The sequence below is a fragment of the Octodon degus genome, unplaced genomic scaffold (assembly GCF_000260255.1).
Source record: "Octodon degus isolate 3935 unplaced genomic scaffold, OctDeg1.0 scaffold00057, whole genome shotgun sequence".
Taxonomy (NCBI): Eukaryota; Metazoa; Chordata; class Mammalia; order Rodentia; family Octodontidae; genus Octodon; species Octodon degus.
The window spans coordinates 862469-869082 of record NW_004524633.1 but is presented as its reverse complement, the minus strand read 5'-3'; the positions used below and the strand labels follow the sequence as shown (position 1 = coordinate 869082).

At 47.0% G+C, this 6614-nt stretch overlaps 1 non-coding gene across 1 annotated transcript; it reads right to left on the bottom strand.

Annotated features, from left to right (window-relative positions):
- Positions 1-393: 393 nt before the first annotated feature.
- LOC111817444 lies at positions 394-500 on the bottom strand. The gene has a single exon (XR_002821643.1). It is a non-coding gene; the product is annotated as a U6 spliceosomal RNA (small nuclear RNA).
- Between the last annotated feature and the right edge of the window lie 6114 nt (positions 501-6614).

The following is a 6614-nucleotide window of genomic DNA, read 5'->3' as shown; positions in this document are numbered from 1 at the left end:
TTTTTTAAAGAGAAAAATAAAATGGTAAAAAAGTTATATATGGGGCCTGGGGAGATAGCTCAGTAGAATAAGCACATCCCTGGCAAATGCAAGGCCCTGAGTTCAATTCCCAGTTCTGAAAAAAAAATTGGATATGGTAATATGGTTTATTTAAATAATCCTTTTGAATCATTTTTCTATTATGTTTGTTCTATTTTTCGTGAGTTTTTCATATTTGTTGCTCTGGTACCTTATTTTGTGCATATTTCTCTTTGGTTCACAATAAGAGTTTGTGAAAATGAGTCATTTAAACAAGTACAGACATTTCTTAAGGACTTAAAATGCTGCTACTTCATGCTGCAGAAAAGCTTATGAAAGTTTTGAATTATTGCCAATTTGATAGAAGATCAAAACAAAAACATGGACTGCTTCATGAATTCCCACGTCATCCTTGCACAGGGACCACACTACCCTTCCCTGCATCGCTCCAGTGTTAGCACGTGTGCTGCCGGAGCCAGCGCTCGGGGCGTCTCTGCCCAGCCTCCCAGGTGTTCCTTTGGATCTAGGTGGAAGCCTCCAGACTCCACAGCCTTTGCATTCTGCACGCACCACGTGGCTAACACCAGGCCATTTGTCAGTGGGAGTGGCACGCAGGCCTCTCGGGCCGTGGCTGCAGCAGCCCTTAGTGTCTGGATGCCAGGCTAGGGGAGATTCATTCTAGCGAACAACGTTCTTCGGTCGCTGTTCTGGAGCAGAGGGCCAGGAGTTCTCTTTCCCAGTGAAAGATCTCTGTTTCTTCTCCTACGAGCCTGAAAAGGGTGAGGCCTCACTGATCTGAGGGACCCAGAGGCACCTTCTTCCTGTCCTCCCTGCACAAAGTACTCCACTTCTTTTTAGTGGCAATACTTTCTTCAGTAGTCACATTTCAGTTTCGACTTTACATGTGATTCCTCTGGGCCAAAACTTAAGTCTTTAAAACATTTGGCTTTGTTTTTCCCCCAATTTGCCCATACATTTGGCCAATAACAGCCAGCGGTACCCATGCCAAGGCCTGAATATTAGTGTATTTGTCAGTGTTCTCCAGAAAATTAGAAGCAATGTTATGTATATATAAAATCCCACAAGGGATTTATTAGGTGGACAAGTCAAGACGGCCGTCTGCAAGCTGGAGAGCTGCAGGGTCCAGCGAATGCTCAGCACACGGAGTTTCAGGCCATGAGGAAAGAGGGATCAGGGGTACAACGTCAGTGCAAACTTGAAGGCCTGGAAGCTCCCTTGAGAGTGCTGGTGTGAGTCTGTGTTAGGAGGATAAAGAAACTGACACTCACAGAGTAGCAGTCAAAGACGTACCAGCTCAGTCAGACTGGGTTTTCACAAACAAAGCTGCAAGAACACAGCAGACTTCTTCATCTGTCACTCCACATGAGGTGCAAGCCCAGGGATGGTGCTGCGCACAGTCAGTGCAGGTGCTGCCCCTCAGGGTGCTGGTCTGGACTCCAGTCACCTTTGGGAACACCCCACAGACACACCCAGAAGTGCATCTAATCCCCCAGGAATTCCTTTATACAGCCAAGTTGGCTTACTGTGACTGTGCTGGCTTCCTTGAAATTTATCTCACCAGAACCATTAGCTGTCTCCCTTATTCTCAGTCTCCCAGAGAGTCTCAAGATGTGAGCAAAATGTAGAAAAGTTTTTATTTTATGTTAATTTTTTTCCAGAGTACAACACATGTGGTCTTGAGCCCAGATGCACTGGAGCCCTTGGTCCCAACGGAACCCTCCTGAGCCTGGCCTTCACTGTCTCCATTCCTATCCCTGAAGGCTGCCACCCTTTCCTATGTCTCCTAGTCCAAGCATTAGTCATAAAAGGGAGAGGAAACAGTACTGAGAGGATCTTGGAACTGGAGAAGGAAGAAGAGACGGAGGGCACATCCACGGGTCTAGCTGGCTGTAACTGTAGAGGCCGTCCAGTACGGCCGCACAGACCAGGTGCCTCTGTGGCTTACCTTGGAGGCCCAGCCCAGGGTTCTTCCAGTGTCTTACAGATGTTAGGAAGCCTTGCTCTCCATCCTCCTCTCTCTTTTTCTTGTTTTCTGCCTCTTGTTCCCTCTCTCCCCATATAGCTAGCCACTAATTGGTATAAGTGACTTAGAGTATTTATCTTTTGATATCTATCATAAATTCACAAATGTTGGCTACAAGGTAGGTAGTTTGGCCTTTTAGAATGTATCGGCTTTGAAAGATAACCACAGTACTCATTCCATTTGTTGGCACAAAGACACTTTATATGTAGTAAAATGCCAACTGTGATAAAAATACAGTAAATGTTTAGATCAGATATTTAAACACTACCTGCGAAAGGCGGATCCTCAAGATCCTATCTTTTAAATAGTGAAAGGCAGACTGCTGCGAGTCCCTCGAAATGCCCTCCCTCCCTTCCAGCACAGTCATCTCATGTTCTTGACACTTTCTGCAGCAGTTCCATAAACCTCCTTTTGTGAGTCTCTTTGTGAGGCTGCCCCAGTGTCTTGAATTTATTCAAATTTCTGTCAAATCAAACCATGACAGTGTGTCCTCCGCCACCTTATTCACTGGAGCTAGCTCTGCTCTAAAGCCCTCAAAATGAACATGAAAGGAAATGTTTTGAACCTACTCCAGATATCAAGACAGTCAGGACAGCACAACTAAAAATACCGGGAAAGAGGACTTCTAGAACTGCTTCGGAAAGTGGTAAGGATGGTGACATAAATGTGTGTGAAATTGTGTGTGCATGTGTGTGTGTGTGCTTGCACACATACTTGTGTGGGTATTTTGAAGGGAGTGTCTCACTATAGTAGTTTTAAAAAAGTAATTTAATCATCCATTGTGTATTTTGACCATGACTCATATTTGTTATAAAAGAGAAATGTAACTGATTTTATGAAGATAGTGTATTGCTGGAAAATTAGCATTTTGAGAAATACATGGCAAGCACTGGGCTTGATGTCTGAAGGAAAATGTTACTTTGAATGAAGGTGCCATTTACCTCTTCCGGTGGTGAGTAAAAAGACTCTGTTCTCAGTGGAGCTTCCGCTTCTGAAAGGAGAGATGTGAAAACATTTCAAAAAGTTCAATCATTTATTTTATATATTTATCTCTTGGTTATCTTTCCTCACCACAGAGAAGCCCCTGTCTGACTGAGGAAGAATTTTTGGGTCAGTTCCAGAATCTGACTGCAGTACATTTGCTATTTGATATCTGAGATGGGTACAACATGTTCATGGTGAATTCTCCAACTGAAAACAGGAGAGTTCAAATAAAGTCAATTAATTCACAGAGCAAATGGATTGGAGCCCAGAACCCGCTGTCTTGTGGAGGCCTTTTTGATTCACTTGCCAAAAGATATCTGTTTATAAATGCATTGCACACAGCTAGCTGATCCTGCAGTTAAGCCTGATGCAGCCCCGAACATGGCTGCCCTGGAGGAAGTGGGGTACATGCTCCATGTACTCCTAATGCTCTTCCCCCTCCCCGCAGCCCCTCCAGGCAACTATACCTGTGTAACCTGTGAGATGCGGACTGCCTCATTTGCTCTCTTTTGGTTCCGACTCCCTCCCACCCCAGCTCTATTTCCTTTCCCTTTAAATGCTTTCTCCAGATCTCTGATTTTCCACACTTCACTCCCTTACTTGCCCATCTCCTCTTTCCACTGTCTCTTCTCCTCTGTCCTTCCTTCATCCCTCCGTGCTGCAGTCCCTGAAATCCTCCCCTGAGGCCCAGGTCTTCTTCGTCCCCGGGGCCCCAGGTTTCTCCCTCTTCCGTCTGTGGCTCCCTGTGTGCTGTGAGCACAGGCGTCTGAGCGTGAGTGCTCTGGAGGTCCTGGCACTGCACCTGCGACTGGCTGTAACTTGTGTATTTGGCTTGTTTTGTCTGCTTCCTCCTTTTCAGCTCCATTCGGTGTGTTAGCCACGGCCTGACTCTTCACCTGCTTGGCTACGGACTCCACCTCTTTTTAGGCTTCACGTTTTATTTGACCATTGTACAATCAAATACAATGGCAAAGGAGGATCATAGTTTGAAAGCCAAGTGACCAAGACTCTCAGTATTTGCTTGGATCCCAAATATCATGAGCTCCCAGCAGGCCCTTGGCAGCATCCTCCCATGACAGTGCACAATGCTGGTCCCTTCTGTGAGCTGTGGCAGGGTCCCCCCCTCTTTTGTTCACACCCTCTGGACAGTGCACACCAACTCATGTGACTCCCAGAGCCACCCACCAGAGCGTTTGCTGCCTGTGGCATCAGCCATGCATGCCCACTTGCTTCCCGTCTGTCACCTCAGTTTATCCCTGCAGCCCTGCATGGCCCCTCTTCCTGTTGGGGTAAAATGCTCAGTATTTAAAGTGGGAGAATGATGCCACTCATTTCTGGAAAGGCTGTTGTTCTGGCTTTTTATCTGGTCGCTGTTGCGTCCTCGCTCCTTGCTGCCTCTCTTCAGCGGCCTTGCTCCATGAACCTGGAGTCAGCACCACGTGACACCCCTCCCCTGCACCGGCTTTCCTGGGTCTTGCCACCCTGGCTGCTCCCTAGCCCACCTCGCAGGGGATTGTGCCACTGCCCCTAGCCCACCTTGCAGGGGATTGTGCCACTGCCTATTTTCAGGCCCTCTCCTTTGCATTCTGGGTGTTTGATGTTAAAGGTCCTCAATTCCCAGATTATAAAATTAAAACCTTCCTCAGTGCCATTTCAGACTCTCACAGGCATAGCATTTTTCAAATTTTCCTGCAAAGCACGAAGCATGCAATAGTAGTGGCGAACACTTACCAAGAACACGCCGAGCTTTAAGAGCTCTTTACACTGGGCGCCGCTGCACGCATGGGATACCTCAGCATCCTCGTGGCAGAGGTGACTGCTGCCCCACCCACGGTGAGCTGCCTGACAGCAGGAGGCAAGGCGCTCATCTCAGTGCTAATTTTCAGGAGAAAGAAATGGACTGTGTCAGGCGTACATAAAGAAACTTATCAGAAGATCTGCTAATGTGCAAGTCACGTTCAGAGATTCTTTGACAAGGGTGCCACCCAAATCAACCCCAGGGCAATGGTTCAGAGGCCCCCTTAGCAGCTGTCCTGTTGCAGGGTGTGAATCCTGTTGCACAAGGACATTCTCCTCGAGGGAGTGCATTCCTCTGACCTGCTTCTCTGGGTTGTGAGCAAAACCATGGCCTCTGCTGATGATTTTGGTGATCCAGTTCGCCAAGCTTTGTCCACCATGGTAGCAGTATCTGGTGTCCTTGGCTTCCATGTCCGGATTTAGGCTCTTCCCTGTCAGTATTTATAAGGTGGAGAATACTCCAAACATGGAAAGTGCTTTAGGCAACAAGCAGTTAAGAGTGCTGAATGTCCACTATACACAGCTAGGCCAATGTCACAATGCCGCGCTGTCCAGGGAGGGCTGGGTGAGGCCCAGGAACGAAATGACATCTTACGCTGCCTGTGAGGATACAAGTGGGAGAGAGAACGAAAAGTATTTAAGCGAAATCGTGGAATGTTGAACACCTAAATGTTGGAAGGTGCCTCAGAAGTGATTTTGATTAAACCATTATTCTCCCACTTTAAACACTGAACATTTTACTCCTACAGGAAGAGGGACCATGCAGGGCTGCAGGGATAAAGTGAGGTGACAGGATAAAGTGAGTGAGTGAAATTGTCTATAGATTTCCTACCCTATGGCTTTAGACCAACTTCCATTATAAATCCCCATAGGACCAGTTTTGTTTCTGCACTCTGGTTGGTGCTAAGTGACTTCTACCTTTAGCTCCTAAATTTGGCATCTGAGTTTCTTGTTTGGCATCTCTCCTTTGGATATTTGAGTTTTTGCTCTGTGAGGTGTGTGTGTGTGTGTGTGTGTGTGTGTGTGTGTGTGGTGCCAGGGATCAAACTTGGGACCTTGCACTTGCCAGACAAGCACTTTTTGCCCCTGAGTTATCTCCACAGCCTTGGCTTTGTGTTGACTTTGGCTTGTGTTACTGTTTTCTAGTAGATAACATTCTACTTTGTTATTATGAGGTTGTCCAACAAATACAGTGAAGGTTCAAGATTAAAAAAAGTGTAGCAAAAGGCAGATTTCCACTAATTTCTCTCAAGGTATTTTCCCTTGCTGTAAACACACTTATCCCACTGTTTTGTCACTTTCTGTAGCAGCTATTCAATCCTCCTTCACTAGTGTCCTTAGTCACCCTGTCTTGGCTGCCTCAATATCCTGAATCTATTCAAAATGTTCTACTTTCATGGTCATTTTGACCTTCAGGAAGAACCAGAAGTCCTGTGGTGACAGATCTGCTGAGCAAGGCGAATTGCTTTGGGGCACTGAGGTAGCCGCAAGAAGACAATGATGAGAGAAGACTTTCAGAACTGATTTAGAAAGCAGTGAGATAGCTCAGTGGACTAAGGGTCTCCTTACACAAGCATGGAGGTTGGGGTTCGATCCCCAACACCACATGCCATGCTGGCCTTGCCCCCAGGCATGCTGAGCCAGCCACCCAGGCTTCTGGAGTGAGGATCAGAGTACGGTGAGGAGAGAGCTGTGAGTGAGCTCCAGGGACAAGCCAGAGCTCCCTGGAGCACCCACAGGCTCCCCCTTCCCCAGCAGAGCTCCCTGGAGC